This window comes from Halichoerus grypus, chromosome 15, assembly GCF_964656455.1.
Source record: "Halichoerus grypus chromosome 15, mHalGry1.hap1.1, whole genome shotgun sequence".
NCBI classification, from domain to species: domain Eukaryota; kingdom Metazoa; phylum Chordata; class Mammalia; order Carnivora; family Phocidae; genus Halichoerus; species Halichoerus grypus.
In genome coordinates, this window is record NC_135726.1 from 23,877,668 (window position 1) to 23,894,985 (window position 17,318).

At 35.8% G+C, this 17,318-nt stretch overlaps 1 long non-coding RNA gene across 1 annotated transcript; it reads right to left on the reverse strand.

Moving 5' to 3' along the window:
- Positions 1-323: 323 nt before the first annotated feature.
- On the reverse strand, positions 324-12,132 carry LOC118530258 (uncharacterized). The gene is made up of 2 exons (XR_004914544.2): positions 11,928-12,132; positions 324-1,171 (listed from the first exon to the last, which is right to left on the reverse strand). It is a non-coding gene; the product is annotated as an uncharacterized LOC118530258 (long non-coding RNA).
- Positions 12,133-17,318: the final 5,186 nt, after the last annotated feature.

The following is a 17,318-nucleotide window of genomic DNA, read 5'->3' on the forward strand; positions in this document are numbered from 1 at the left end:
ACTTGCCTATTCATAGGTATTTTAAATGATAGTAAAAAAATAATGAAATTTGGTGATTTCCCTCAATATGCTTAGAACCTATCAGGACAAATAATACTGATATTAAAAAAAAATGTCTAGAGTCTAATGTATATAGTGAGAATGTCACCAGATAAAAACAGCAGAGAACTATGAGATCAGGTGAAAGAGGAGAGATTTGAAAAAAAAAAAACAAAACCTGGATGAGAAATGGGTAGGCCTCCAGCCATTCTCTAAAGCAGTGGGATTAGGTAAGAGGACCAGTATTAGTGATTATGAAATCAATTCCGAAAACTGACAATAACCATTCTGACAAAATGACGCTCCTTATTTCACCCAGAGTGATACAATACAACTTGAAAACTTTAGTCTCCACCTATTAAGAGATTTAAATAATGTTGATAGTGGTTGTTCCAAAATTTACCTTAAGCTTAATATAAAAAACAAAACAAAACAAAACAAAAAAACAAAGTTTGCTGAGAAATTTTGGAATGAAAACAAAAATAATTGGGATCGTTCTTCACGTGTTTGATATTTTTAACTCCTTGTAAGAACCTTTAAAATATTTGCATATTACATTCCCTTCAATATAGAAACTGCATTGAAAAATATGTTAATAATATAATAACTCTAAGAAGTGCCGTTTCCACAATCCCCTAGATGTTAATAGGATTTTTACTTTCCTAGTCGTACTAACTTGGTATTTTTGAAAGAGTAAAATATAGGGAGTTGTTCAGACCTGTTTAATCCCTGCCTCCCCTACTTACTTGCTACATCTGTAAACCTTTGGAAACTATTTCTTCATTTGCAGAAAAGAAGGTTTTATGTTCTGAGGATTAGTGGATTCAATGAAATGTGCATATAAAAAGTAGCCTGGTTTCTAGTATCTAGCAGACACGTAGCAAATGTTAGTTCTTTTTCCTTGGGTAAAATGCCTGCTATTATGCTTGGTAGCTATTGGGGATTCTAAACATATTAGCCCTCCTAAGTCTCCCCCAAATTAATAGATAATAGTTAATAGATAAAAACTTTCATTGTCACATGTTGGATTCCCAGGCAAAAGTTGAAGCACTCTTGATTCTTCCCCTTCTTCCTCCTCATCAGCATTTTGAAAAAGCCAAAGGAAGTTTCTGCTTTCTCTCCTCGCTGTCAGCTGTGAATTAGAAGAAACACTGGTTACCGACTGAACAAAACACACATCAGCAGTGAATCGTAAATACTGGAAGTTATCATTGTAGTTAAAGACTGGCTCAGCCATGAAGTCACTGATTTTAAGTTTAATGAATAAATGAGGCACTCTGCTAATATTTAACTTTAATTTTCTGGCAAGCAGAATATAAGAAGTAGCTTTTAAAACTTCACTGGAGAAGAGTGAATTTGGGGCTTATTTATCTCAGGGAAAGAATGATAAAACAATTTAGAGAACAGACAAAAGTTACGTAGGAACAGAAGGGCCTGTGATAAAAAGGAAAATATCTGCACCAAAAACATTGGTGACCTGGAAATCCATTAGTCATTGTGATACAGCAAAGGTTTAAGGAGAGAGAAAATAATCACTTGTGTGTCCTTTGACTTTTGAGAGGTGATATTGTTTGTATTCCTTGGTGGACTTCTTTGGGAGAGAATCATGTAATTCTCAAAATACATATGTGAGTTTATCTTCCCATTTCTCATTTAAGTGTCATAAGGGCAAGAGGGAAAGAACAAAAGAAATATAAATGTAGTTCGAACACCTACTTGTGCTAGGCACTTTGTATCCATGATGGTTACATGAGGTAAATATACTTGAAAGAATTGACTCAGAGCTATTTGACAAATCACTCAAGATCGCAGAGCTAATTCATGAGGACTAAGGGTTAGCCTCTAGGTAAGTCTCACTAAGTTCATGGTTTTCCATGATACTGCTTTGCCTCAAAGAAAGAGATCTGGTCTGATTTGCCATTGGTTCACTATGTCCCCCTTCTCTCTTACAGAGATCTAAGTGCTTACATCACAGAGATTACACATTTACTAAATACCTAAATAAGAGAACACTCCCAAACAGACCTCCAATGTCCAATCAACAAATGTACCAGTCAACTAGGATGCCTGTAAGCTTGGGGAAAAAAAAAAAAAAGTCAGTGTAGAGGAACAAGTGGGCACTGTCCATTCAAACGCTGTCCTGGGGAGAGAGTTAAGAATAAGTTTGCCCAGCCAAGAGTTAAAACTCCATTGTGGGGATAGAAGCATCATATTAAAGGTCCCTGACATGGTTGTACATTCAGCTCATGTCACAAACCTCTTCAAGCCAAGTTCTGAGAATCTGGCTCCTGTCTAACTTGATTATATCGCTGTTAGGGCAAATGTGAAAGTCACTTCTCCAGATACTTAAACAGTCATTTGCTTTGCCCTTTTCATTTGCACATAGGCTTTCTTGAGCCCTTCCACTGAAATCAGCACTCCTGGGAGTGATCTATATTGTATCACAGATAAATTAAAAATGGAGTCCCTGGGCCTTCAAGGTGGAAGGCCTGAGACTTAACTACGGTGAAAGAAACACCCCTCCACAGATCTTTGTTCTTTACCCTTTCATAGGTAAAAAGTTCATCAGATACTCCTCCTATTCAGAAGGATTCAAAAAATTTCTGATGGGGTGCCTGGGTGGCTCAGTTGGTTAAGCGACTGCCTTTGGCTCAGGTCATGATCCCGGAGTCCCAGGATTAAGTCCTGCATCGGGCTCCCTGCTCAGTGGGGAGTCTGCTTATCCCTCTGACCCTACCCCCTCTCATGCACTCTCTCTCTCACTCTCTCTCAAATAAATAAATATCTTAAAAAAAAAAAAAACTTCTGATAAGTCTGTGGCAATATTATGAAAGCAATAGAGCCAATATTTTTTTAGCATGTTATTTAGCAGTATTTAGGTACTTGTCATCCCCAATCTAATGCTTTGTGTTACTTTAGTTTAGCATGGTTTAGCTTTGATTCAAAGTCAGCTCATTCACCAAGGCCTAGCTGCACTGTGAAGACCCCTGAGAAGTGGGATGGGGAAATAGAAAGTAGGGAAATGGCATTTCACGTACAGTCTCATAATTAAAGATGTTTTTTCTTCTCAAAAAGAAAAAATACAGTTTGGAAACTACTGATGTATTACATTGATCTATTTTAGATATCAAGGAAATACAAATGCATTATGTTGCATAATATATCATATCATATCTACTGTATTATATTATATTGCATTTTGGTCCAAATGATTTTTCAGGCACAGGACCACACTCTTCTCCCTTCTCTCTCTCTGCTAATTTTTTTAAATTGAGTTATAATTAACATATAACATTATATTTCAAGTATACATCATGATACAATACTTGTATACATGATGAAATGACCACCACAATAAGTCTAGTTAACATCTACCACCTTACACAGTTACAGACAAAATTTCTTTCTTGGGATGAGAACTTTTAAGTTCTATTCTCCTAGCAACTTTCAAACATACAACCCAGATTATTAACTATAGTCACCATGCTGCACAGTAATCCCATGACTTATTTACTTTATAATCCTCTTTTTTAAGTAAGATTTTTCTTATAGAATATCAGTTTTGATATGCATGCAACCCTATTTTTGGGGGGAGTACTTAATACAATGTCAGAACCTGCTGTAGTCTATTGAAAGACATGCTTTCTTTGTTCTGTTTTTAGTACAAAACAGTGATCTGCGTGATATTGTGATCAATATTTTGCATTAAATATGTTTTTCATGTTGAAATTATTAGGGTACACAAAATCGGTGCCCCTCCCAGGTGCAGCTGTGTAGGAGACGGCGTTTGACACAACCCATGGATGATTTGAACGGTTTCAATGAGCGCTGCTTTCTGAACAATTGGAACTGGCTGATATCGTTGTTGCTACTAAGGGCCTGGCTGCTTCAGGAATTTTTTTAAATGTTAACGTAGTAACAGAATTTCCAGTTATCGACAGTATGTAAATATGAATGCATACTATCAATATCACCACAATGATGCTGGACTTATTTTTTCCCAGGAACAGATACCTTGTCAGTTTTCGATTAATTTTAATAGGAATTAATGGCTCCTTAAATAAACCGTTGATGACAAGCAACACTTTCAGAATCAAGTATTCTCAGATCGGTGTCTGTAACTTGGAGCAACGTCTCTATATATTTATACCAATAGCTCATTAACTGACTCATATTTTATTTAAAGAGTCAGCTTTATGGCATATTGAGGGTTGTTTTTTTTTTTTTTAAAGATTTTATTTATTTGACAGAGAGAAAGACAGCCAGAGAGGAAACACAAGCAGGTGAGAGGGAGAGGGAGAAGCAGGCTTCCCGCCGAGCAGGGAACCCGATGCGGGGCTCGATCCCAGGACCCTGAGATCATGACCTGAGCCGAAGGCAGACGCTTAATGACTGAGCCACCCAGGCGCCCCGAGGGTTTGTTTTTTTTTAATATATTGAATACTACCATAGGCAAGACACTGTACTAGGTACTTGACATCCTTTCAATCAAATTCCTTAGTGTTAGTGTGCAACAGAAACTATTGTCCTTATTTTGTATTAAAGACAATGAGGGATAGCAAAGGCTCATGTGTAATTGCAGGACACACAGATGTGGTGAGCAGTGGGAAGGATATTTCAGAGGCAACTATTACTTGTAGCTAGTTTCTCTGTTATATGCCAAGTGCTTCACAAGGGGCCTATCATTTAATGTCCCTAACCCTGCACAGAGAGATATGCTTTTAACTAAATGGAATTTACCTCTGATTTCTTTTTTATACATGGAAGATTGGTGAGATAATTATGATCGTATGATATTATGTTGCACTATGATAATCTGGCAACATGGTGAGGGTGTGGGAGGGGACAAATGCCACACAGTTTTTACAGAGATATCATTTGAGTTGTTAACATTCATGACTTTTATAGCTGATCACAGCTCAACATTTGAAAACTTTTTATGCTTGGAGCGGTATATCATAAACAGACATTTTGGAGGGTCCCTCTAGGCACACAAGAGTGCTTCTAGTGAATTGAAAGCAACTATATTTGCGTGTACCCTAAATATCTCTAATTTCACTGACAGAAAAATTGTCAAGGCAGATGTAAAGTCAACCAGACACTGGTTGGTGATGGTGGCCTCTGTCGGAAATATGTTCCTAATTCACACACTCAATCCGTGAGAATTTATTTTTAATTTTTGTTGTTTTGTTTTACAAAATTTCAAATTTTAGGCCCTCAGCTAAGAAAATAAATGTGTCCTGTTTATCCGTAGGCAGCCAATTCCAGCATCCTTCATGGGTGGCATAGATATTGCCTCAACCGGAGTCCCAGGCGTGGCAATCAGGCATCAAGCTGAACTGAATTACAGTCCCAGTGGTAAAAGTTCAGAGCTTTATCCACTTAGCAGCCAATCTTCTTTGTTCTATTCATTCAACTTTATCAAGCATGGTGAAAGCTTTATATCCCTGCTGCTTTGTTTCCTTTCCTCAATACCAACCAGACCCTTGACCATGCACAGACTTACTTAGGCACATACACCTATACACACTGGTCTGCAAATGTTCTCCATTTAAGCTAAAGGTGTTCATTTATGAAAGGCTTTTTGATTAAATCTCTAGTGCTGTGACAGCCAGAGAATATTCTTAGTCTCTCTCAAATGGAGGAATCAATCCACTGCTTTGGGAAAAGAGGAAAGTTTGCTAGAGCTTTGGGTTGAGCCTCAAACTAACCTTTTGTTAGTATCATGTGGTGGGGTCTAGTGACACGTGTCCTTAATAAATTGTCTTATATAATCTTCAAAAATTATTTTTGAAATTGGTATCAATATTTTTCTTTACAAAGAGACTTTTTTTTTTTTTTTTGGTAGAAGCTAAGGGAGTTAAATAGTCACTACATCTTGGGTAATAGTGGACATGGAATTTAAATGTATTTCAAGGTTATTCCAAAAAACACATCTTTTGATGGAATGTAGCACTTGGGGAAGATGGTAAACATAAATTAAATTGAAATAAAAAGAATGAAAAGACAAAGATTATTCCTCAATTCCCCAGAACTCAAATGCTCCTTTTCAGAGTAGGTGGCAACGCCTCTAGAGTTCAGATTCTAAAAGGAGAAACTGGTATTTACAGACACAAGGCCCCATCATTATGTCAGGTTATTCTTCTTTAAAAAAAAAAAAAAAAGATTTTATTTATTTATTTGAGAGAGAGAGAGCACAAGCAGGGGAAGGGGCAAAGGGAGAGGGAGAAGGAGACTTCCTGCAGAGCAGGGAGCCCGATGTGGGGCTCAATCCCAGGACCCTGGGATCATGACCCGAGCCGAAGGCAGACACTTAACCAACTGAGCCACCCAGGTGCCCCAATAGTCAGGTTATTCTTATATATTTTGTGTGCATGTTGTGAAGTCAACTTCACATATGGAGATAATGAATTATCTGATAGGTAATAGTTTCAAATGTTCTGGATATTCATTGATCGTTTCTTGAGATCAGTTTCTGCTCCAGGCCTGACATACAAAGATTGTACCAAGGAGGCCTCCTTGCTTTCTGGAGTACCACTGGGTACATCCAATGGGAGGAGGTGGCTGGAGATGATTGGGTGGGAAAGGACGGAGATCATGATATTTATACTCGTGGCTCCCTCCCTGCTGGATCTAGGTTTGGAAGTATGTATATGATCCTTTCTGCGGGATCCCTCTGTTATAGTTACAGCACTTCCCAGGTTACAATAACACCTCCTTACACCTGAGGCCTAGGAATGGCACCACCTCCTATTATTTCTAAACCCAGGGTGATCTACTGTACTTTGTTCATTTTTTACAACCCTAGTGACACTTTTGCAAAAGTCCTATCATTAAACTCTATTGCTTTTGAATATATCATCAAATTTTTTTTGGGGGGGGGCTGGGATCCTGATCAATTATTGTAGAAGATCTTAGATGCAGTTGAAGGAAAAATGCTGAGATTCTATTGCTTTCCTAACAAAACCCTAAAACAAAAAGATGGATGAGGTGATCACCACTGAAGGAATGCCTCTTGAAAATTATTCTACATAGTATTTTCCCTCTAGTCATAAATATGTTTGCAAATACAATATATATGCATGTTGTTCTCACCTAAGAGCATGGACTTTTTTTGAAAGTCTATATAGAAATTTCCCTCAGATAAATATTTGTAACCCCAATAAATCTCAGTTTCACATTTGTCCTAATACTTGAACAACATGGTATTGTGTTAAACATAGAGTCCACCAAATAAAAGTAATAATAGAAAGGTTCCAAATATTCCTTGCATCTCTTAGGGAATATTAAAGGGGATCCCGTTCATATCCCAAAGCAGCACTTCATCATACACTTCCTTTTATACTCAAATTATCTCTCTATCCAGCAGTGCTCAAGCTACTCTCCTGCTTATTCAACATATAAAATTTTCCTTGAATTTCTAGCTTAGGCAGACCTTATCTTTTTCTACCTCTATTTCTTCCTGCTTCTCTACTCTTGTCTCTCCTTCTCTTTCCCATCATTCACCTATGTTATAAATTCCATATACTATCATACAAAGTCATGCTCACCGACAGAACTCATTGAAATGGGTAGAAGAAGGAGAAAGATGACTGGAGAAAAAAAGTTGTTGTTTTGTCTTGTTTTGTTTAAGTTCCTCTTCTACTGGAAAGTGTGCTGTTGTGTCAGAAGAGTATGTATGTTGAACAAATATTTCTATGTGATTTCGGTTTCCATGTCTCCATAGAGACAGACAGTGAAGCTCTGTCATGGAAATGCTAGACACTCAGAAAGTAATAGGTCTCAAGTTTAAAACCAATGGGAAAAGTTAAAAAAAAAATTATAACAAAAGTAAAAAGTAGAGAAGAAAAATCTATGTTCAAGAAACCCAGACACAGCCACTGATGACATTCTGTTTAATGTGTACTATAAACAATCATATATTTTCTGTATATCTACATATCCTTTGTGTATATATATACACACATATATATGTATGCATATATAACTTTTGCATTGACATATTATTTATTTTCTTATTTTTTAAACTCCTTGTGGTTTAATTTTTTTTAATGAAATCTCTATGCCCAATGTGGGGTTTGAACTCACAACCCCAAGATCAAGAGTTGTATACTCTACCAAGCCAGCCAGGTGCCTCACATTGACCTGTTATTTTAAATGCTTTAAAATGAGATTTTTAATTGTTTTAAAATATTGTTATAAGGCTTATTATAATTTATTTGCCAATTTCCCCCTTAAACATGTATGTTATTTCAATTTTTAAACACTGTATCTGTTATTAAAATCAAATATTTATTCACATATATGATCATTTCTCTGATAGATTACTAAACAAGAATGTATTGGGTCAAATTTTAGAATACCTTAGGGCGCCTGGGTGGCTCAGTTGGTTAAGCGACTGCCTTCGGCTCAGGTCATGATCCTGGAGTCCTGGGATCGAGTCCCGCATCGGGCTCCCTGCTCAGCAGGGAGTCTGCTTCTCCCTCTGACCCTCCCCCCTCTCATGTGCTCTCTCTCTCATTCTCTCTCTCTCAAATAAATAAATAAAATCTTTAAAAAAAAAAAATTTTAGAATACTTTAGGTCTTCTGATTTACATTACCAAAGGGATTTCTACAGAGATGAAATCAATTCACATTTCTACCAGCAAAATGTTAGTGAGGCTGTTTCTCTCTAAAATCTCCATTTATCAGGTGCTAGTTAAATGAGTAAGAAATGGCATATTGTGCTTTCATTTGCATCAGTATAAAGTTTATTATGTATTTCACAAGTTTATTGACCATTTGTATTACCCATTTAGAAATTCTTCCATTAATATCCTTTTTTTATTTTACTACTGGAAAAATTTTTATTAAATTTTATAGTGCTTCAAATTAGGGCATTATTTCTTTGTCATTATTTTTGCATTTTTACATTTTGTGGTTTCCTGTTAATGTGACATTTTTTAACATTTAACTTTCTACCCAAATACGTTTCTTAAGAATTTCATCATAACTATTATCAATTATTATTATCGTCCCCAAATGTGGGTGTGCTTATCTGTACTTGTTTTTGTAGATGTCATCTTTTTCACATATAAACTTTTTTTTATCAGAGCATTATTGATACATAATATGAAGGAGTAATATACCTTGATGTCTAAGTTACCCTTAAGTTGTAGAATTTTTAAATATCATTTGCTGCATTAGCTATCAATATTCTCACTGATTATGATAGATCTCCCCCAGCTTTTTAAAAAATATGTTTCTGTATCTTCCAAGTAGGCCAAAGTTCTATTTGTTTTGTCCTACTGATCAGTTTGGTTTCATGTATAATGTCCACATTTTAAAAATAATTTTCACTTTATTTTTTTTAAGATTTTATTTATTTGTCAGAGAGAGAGAGACAGAGAGAGCACAAGCAGGGGGGAGCGGCAGGCAGAGGGAGAAGCAAGCTCCCTGCTGAAAGCGGGGCTTGATCCCAGTTCCCTGGGATCATGACCTGAGCTGAAGGCAGATACTTAACTTACTGAGCCACCCAGGTTTCCCTAATTTTCACTTTATAGTATGTTCTTACAGCTGATAGGAAAATAATCTTTAGTCTTCTTATTTAGACTATACTCAATATTTCTGTTCAAAAGATTCTATTTTTTGTAATATTTTAATTTCCAAAGCTTTCCAAAGATTGAGATTTTGAAGTTTCACAAATTAATACATAAATACACATATTATATATGTATATATGTATTTATATAGATAAATATATGTAGAGTGTGTGTGTGTGTGTGTGTGTGTGTGTGTGTGTGTCTTGATGATGCTGGATATCCCCTTCAGATAGATTCAAGTTCTTTCCACTTCTTCATGTGTTCTTTTCTGTCCCTTGGCAAAATCTGCACTTTTAACACATATTCTGCTACTCAGTTTTTGTCAGTATTATTCTTAGATAATTCATGTCATTGATATTCTGGATATTTTTCATGCATTGTAAACTAATTAGGCAGAAAAATAGGAATTTTTTTTTAATTGAACTTATCCCTGATTAATTTACTGAACAAAAATTTATTTGAAAATGATTAAAGATTCCTTTGAAGAATGTCATCTATAATTATTTTTTGAGTATTATCACCTGTATTTTCTAGTATGTAACCTAATTCCTGTACGAAAACAAAATTCAAAATGATTAAATAGACAACTCAACAGGCAAATGATTGAATGCATGAATGAATTCTACATCTTGTTGAAATGGTCAGAATTTCTAAAATACTTTTAAGGATGTCTGATACCCAATCATTGTGACATTTATTCTCTATTTTAAATAAAGTAATGCCTCTTGAATGCATTGAGGGGCACCTCAAATATTGCTTTCAATTTCTGGGGTTTGAAGCCCCCTGAAATACCCTAGTTTTAATATATTGTATGCATATGCCTTACCCCCTTCCCAAGGAAAAGAGGTTTTAAAAAGAAATCATCTTATCAAAGGAAACCTATTTGTCCTCAAACATTAAAATTCCAGGATATATTTTATTAACCTAAGTGTTATTTTGGCTACTGATTTAAGATTAACCTTGTTTATCCTTTTATAAATGAAATCTAGGGGAAGAAACTACTATTTGTGAGGAAGGGAAATTTACTCTTAGATCCCATTATATTATTCAGTCAAATTATCTTATTTATTAACCAATGAAGTATTGATTTGCTCTAAGAGATTAATAAACTAATATTAAAATATTCCTATATTCCTGTATTCATCTCCCTTAACAATGTAGGGTTAATATTTTGACAATTGTATTAAATTTTCTGGTGTTTTATTTGGTATTTTTACAACTCTATAATTAAAATTGTTCTAAGAGTTTTTGTTGGTTTTATTTTCATACTATTCATGTTAATGACATAAAATAAATTATATACAGAATCACATATACAATTTATGTAATATGGTGATTATAATTTCTTTTTTTTTTTTTTAGGATTTATTTATTTATTTGACAGAGAGAGTCACAGCGAGAGAGGGAACACAAGCAGGGGGAGTGGGAGAGGGAGAAGCAGGCCTCCCGCTGAGCAGGGAGCCAGATGCGGGGCTCGATGCGGGGCTCAATCCCAGGACCCTGGGACCATGACCTGAGCTGAAGGCAGATGCTTAACAGCTGAGCCACCCAGGCGCCTCACTTTCAATGTTTGAAACACAAATGTTTCAAGCCTCAAGCTGGTTTTACAGAAAGTGTTTTTTAGATAATCTATTAAAATTTCATTTTTAAATTTTTCTTTTATTCTATTTTTTGTGTTAATCTCTAGTTTCCTCCTGTCTGTTGTCCTGCTTGGATATAATTTCCATCTAACCGTTACATTTGGAGTCTCTGTAATGTCACAAGTCTAATCGAATGTCTTGACAGATCACAGGTGAAGTCAGAGGATAACTTGAGCTCCCTCTACAGGAAGAATTGCACACTCACCCTTAAATAGCACTGTGACATGCATATTTCCTTAAAAGGGAAAAAAAATCACTGATTTGCAAGTAGCTCATACCGCCTATTATAATGCACTGCACTTTGGTAGCTTTTTTTTTTTTTTCCTTCTGGAAAGCATTCTCTCTAAACGCTTTTGAGTCCAACCTCTGAACCTTTAAAATCTACCTGACCCATCGGTTACATCCCATTTCTCTAGAGCTCCTGATGCATACAAGTGGGTATCTGACCCAGTATGGAATCTGAGTGCTTCCCTGGTATTTACATGATTGAAGAAAAAATGTTTTCCCTTTTCATTGGGAGATTATTTAACCAGGAGAATGGAACTCTAGACCTGACAGTAGCCATCTTTTCTGGATAAGGAGAAAGCAGAATGTCTGCAGAATGAAGTTAGTAAGAGAGAAACAATGATGAAAAAGAGATGAAGACAAAATCTTTGAGATACTCACTTCACTTCCATTCCTAGGGCTCCAGTTTCTTTAGTACATGCTTTGATTCTGTGATTTTTTTTTTTTTCCAGTTTCTTCTCAGATACAGAAGTCTATGCATTTTCTTAGGGCTTAAACTTGGACTCGTTGGGTATTAGTTACCTGGAATCAAAGAGTCCTAATTTTTGTCAGCCATCCTTTAAATGCCCTGTTAATAGATATTGATACAAATTATACAAATTCATAGTAACCTCACTGATTTATTCTTTGTGAAATTGACCTTTCCCTCATTTTTGAATATTGAGATAATCCTTCCATTTCCAAGTTTATTATCTTACCCATTCTCCAAGCTACTTAGAGACATGTAAGAGCATCATTTAGATGCCCAAAAAAACCTCTTTCCCCCCAGAGCAGAGCAATAATGGAATTTAGTGAAGAAGAGTTAAGGAAGTTAACAGTAAACAAACCAGCAAATGAAATTTCTTAAATATCTATAAGGCAATACCTGCTGTACTCTCCTCCTGACTAGTCCTCTCCCTCACTCCTGCCATATCAATTTCTATGATCCATTTGACCCACCCAAAATTCTGGAATATGCAATTTTACTGCACATTTTGTACTTGAAAAAAATGTTTGTCAAGTGTTTATTTTTTTTTAAGTTTTTATTTAAATTCCAGTTAACATACAGTGTAATATTAGTTTCAGGTGTACAATATAGTGTCAACACTTCCATACATCACTCTGTGCTCATCACTTGTTTCCCCCATCTCTCACCCACCTCCTTTCTAGTAACCATCAGTTTGTTCTCTATAAGTAAGAGTCTGTTTCTTGGTTTGCCTCTCTCTCTTTTTTCCCCTCTTTGCTCATTTGTTTTGTTTCTTAAATTCCACAAATGAGTGAAATCATATGATATTTGTCTTTTTCTGACTGGCTTATTTCACTTAGCATAATACTCACTAGCTCAATCCATGTTGTTTCAAATGGCAAGATTTCATTCTTTTTATGGCTGAGTACTATTTTATTATACACACACACACACATACACATATACCACATTTTTATCCATTCATCAAATGATGAATACTTGGGCTGTTTCCATAATTTGGCATGTATTTAACTGAAATCACTAACCAGTACGTGTAACAGGGAAGCAATAAGATTCCTGACTTACCTTACTATCTTACTTTCTTACAATAAATTTATTTCATCATTCTCATGAATAATGAAATACTGTAATTTGCTTTTAACGGTATATCTAACAAAAAAAAAAAAGAAAGAAAGAAAAGAAAAGAAAAAGAAAAGCCACACTGTAGATTTTCCATCCCAACTCTAGCATGTTTCAGCCTTCTCATTGCACTGGATTGGGGAAACCATAAAACACATGGTCTATTCTTTTACAAATGACCACTCTTTAGTCAAGATGGCAGGAGGTCACATCACGTGCTTGCCTGCAGGGCTAGCAATTATACTTGCCTGATCTGCATAGCCTATCCTTTCTTTTAGGGAAGGTAGGGAGAGCTTACTCATCTGTCAGGTCTTAATTTTTTTTTTTTAGATTATTTATTTATTTATTTGACAGAGAGAAACACAGCGAGAGAGGGAACACAAGCACGGGGAGAGGGAGAGGGAGAAGCAGGCTCTCTGCTGAGCAGGGAGCCGATGCGGGACTCGATCCCAGGACTCTGGGATCATGATCTGAGCCGAAGGCAGACACTTAAGGACTAAGCCATCCAGGCGCCCTGTCAGGTCTTAATATTAAGGTCATTTTCTCTAAAAGTCCTCAATGCTGCCACAGACTAGGGTAAAAGTGTAAGTTATATAGCTGTGTGGCATATTCTGAATATTCTTACCTACAATTACGTATTCAATAACCTTCTTCTATATTAGACCATAACCTCTCTGAGGTCAGGGACCATGTCTGATTTGTCTCTCTAGGGTTTCCTATGTATAAAATGCATGTTTTATTTCTTTATAAAGAAATACCATGGCCAGGTTTTTTGATAGGGGTAATCATCAAGATATATAAGCACAAAAGTAAAAAGCCCATTTTCTTAATACAAATAAATGAAAATGAAATAAATATTTGCATCATGCTGACGATATTCTGGGGGGAGAAAACATGACATCAAATCGATTCCAAGAAAATATTTGGGTCTATAAGTGGAGCATATACAATATTAATTCTTTTCTAATTAATTTTACACAAATACTCTGTAATGGGAGCATTAGGGAATGAGTTGTCTCTCGTTATTTTCACTGCAAATGTTAAAAGGGAATCTACAATGCAAATATTCTTTCAGAACGCTGAACTAAGTCCAAATGTTTTCTTTGAGGGTGGGGTAGAGTGGAAATGCAGATAGAGTGTAAATACCAAGCAGTGAAAACCTCTTTCTTGGCACTTGGTTATGGAGGCTCAAATGCATGGACATTAAGAAAGAAGGGAGTTAGAAGTCAATTCACAGCAGGCAGATTGCTACTTATGTCTTTCAAATCATTCATGTGTGAAAGAATATAATATCATAAAATGAACCATTGGAAAGCCAGAGAATGGAGCATATGGGAAATAAATTCCTGGGCCAGGCCAAGAAACAGATGTGTGTGTATGAATGTGTATGTATGCATACAATGTGTGGAATCTAGAAATCTATTTGTTCTCTGTTCTATATATGCTACATATGTTTAGAACCACAAAAGTTCTGAAGAAGATGTTCCTGGTGGGATGATGTCATTCTAGACAGCCTATTTTAGGATCTCAAAGTAAAGAACCCATCTCAGACCTCACATTTAGGCAAACATATCTGAGTAGTACAATCTAGCAAACATATATTTGTCTGTGTTTGTTTTCCCATTATTACTTTCTGGGCATTTCAAAATTGAAGTCAAAGTCAGCTTACAAAGACAATTCAGTGAACCGTCAATTTTGGTAAATACAAACAATTTAGTAAATCAATGTCACAGTGACTAGGCAATACTCCAAGGCTCTAACCTCAAATGACCCATGTACTTACCTCATGGGGCTTTGGACATTATAACCTTGTGTAAGGCAATTATCCTAGACCCTCTAGCTCCACCTGTTTAGTCCTATTTAGGACTCTGTTCCTAATTACTCCATGTCTGGATTTATTGTTTGTCTCTTATTCTTCTCCCAGCTTACCCTGCAACATTGTGTTATACCTGGCTTCCATTTCTTTTTTTCATATTCAGTGAGTGCTTTTTTTACACTGTTTGAACCATAACATCATCACTTCCTAATTGTGTGAACTGTTAAAATCAAACACAAACAGATCAGACTTGAAAATACCCTGAGCAGACAAAAGCAGTTTAGTCATCAAGCAAAGCTTAATTTAGCTTATTTTGCAAGACAAATGAGGCTAACTTGACCTGGGTCACTTCTTGCTTATGCCTCTGAAAATCATAAACAAAACTTAAATAGTTCCCAAAAATGATATGAAGTAACAATTCACCAATTATCTTTCCTTTAAGAAAATTCTAACATTGTAACCAATCCCTGGAAAGAATAAACACTGCCTGTGTACTATGTAAGTTGCTTTATAACAATATCCCTCTGCACCTCATTCCATGTTTTGGTTTGTGCTCCATGTTTACAAACTGTCTTTTGAGTGTGTGCACGATAAAATTCTTCGAATTACTACTCAAGTGATTCATTGGTTTTACTTCTGTTTTTTATTTATTTTTGACATAACTCATAAATATCAATTAAGCCCTCTCAACCTCAATTTTTCCATTTGCAAAACTGGTATTGTGCAAATTACTCCCCTTATAAAATCCAATATAAACACCAAGGAAATCTGAATGGTGAACGAATGGCATATTTGAATAATTTGCTCTCCTTCTCTAAAGGCTTCATGGAGTGCTGTAAGAACACTACTTTAACAAATCTTCATTTCCCCCTAGTTAATGACCACCCACCACCTGAGATTCTAACCTGTCCTACATGGGGTGTGGTAGGGATGGAGGCAGGGGTAAGCAAGATCAGACTTGTGACATAGACTCATATGTTCTATCAAACATTCTATTAAAAATTAAATAACCACAGAGTGAATCCATAAAAGGTAGGAAGGAAAGAATAAATATGAAACTGACTTAAATTAAAACAAAACAAAACAAAACACTGGAGATAATCAACTAAACCTAAAACTGATTCCTTAAAAAAGCTAAAAGATGGGAATGCCTCTGCTAAATTTATCAAGGATGAAAGAGAGCAATAGCATGAGCAGAACTGAACATTATTTTTTTAAAAAAGGACACTAAATATATGGAGGATCTTTGTTACTCATAGATTTCTAAACATAACCTTTTGCTAATCATTTTAAAAATGTATATTTTTTCTAGAAATGTTTTATTAATTTTCTCTTATGCACACAGATTCAAAAATATCTTTAAAATCTGAATGGATCCATAGTCATTAAAGAAAAGTAATGAAATTATTTCTCTCAAAAACAAACAAACAACACTAACCCCAAATTGTTTGATAGGCCATAAATCCTAGCAAGATGATCTAAAATCTCTACTACCCTATTTTGTCCAGGTTACTGTTATCAGCTACAACTGAAAATCCAGATACAGAAATGCCAACATTAGTCATAGTGAATTATTTCAGGGGTGATGATTTACATACACAAAAATGTATTCAGCTTAATTCATTTACATTAAGTGGTTGACACCGTCTCTTGTCATAAGAGGCAGGCTTATTCATCCCAAAACAACAAAAATCACAACTTCCTCTATCCCAGAAGGAAGTCGAGTGAAGCATTATCTCAACTGTCACAGTAATTACATTTAAATAAATAATTTAAGAGAAAGGAAGGGGATGGCATTATCTCCAGAGAAGGGAATACATGTCACTATAAAATATATACAAACTAATGTAGGAAAATACAGGAAAAATGTGAGAGACCCTAAAAGGTGATGGATTTAGGACAGAATTCCAGAGAGAAGTTTTGTTTGACTTTTAAAAGGTAAGTAGGAGGGGCGCTAGGGTGGCTCAGTCGGTTAAGCATCTGCCTTGCGCTCAGGTAATGATCTCAGGGTCCTGGGATCAAGCACTACATCGGGCTCCCTGTTCAGCAGAGAGTCTGCTTCTCTCTCTCCCACTCCCTCTGCCCCCCCCAACATTGTGCTTGCTCTCTCCCTCCCTCACTCTCTCTCAAATAAACAAAATGTTAAAAAAAAAAAAAAAAGGTAAGTAGGACTTTACAAGTTAGAGAAAAGAAAAGCTTTGGAAAAAGCATTTTAGAGAAAGGGAACATCCTGAAGATAAGAGCCAGGAAAAAGCATGATGTTTGGGGTGTGAGCAAGACACAGTTCCCATAACTGAATGACGCTTCTGATAGCTCTTTAATGATCACAACCCTATTGTTATCAATTTGATTATGGCCCACATCCCAAATT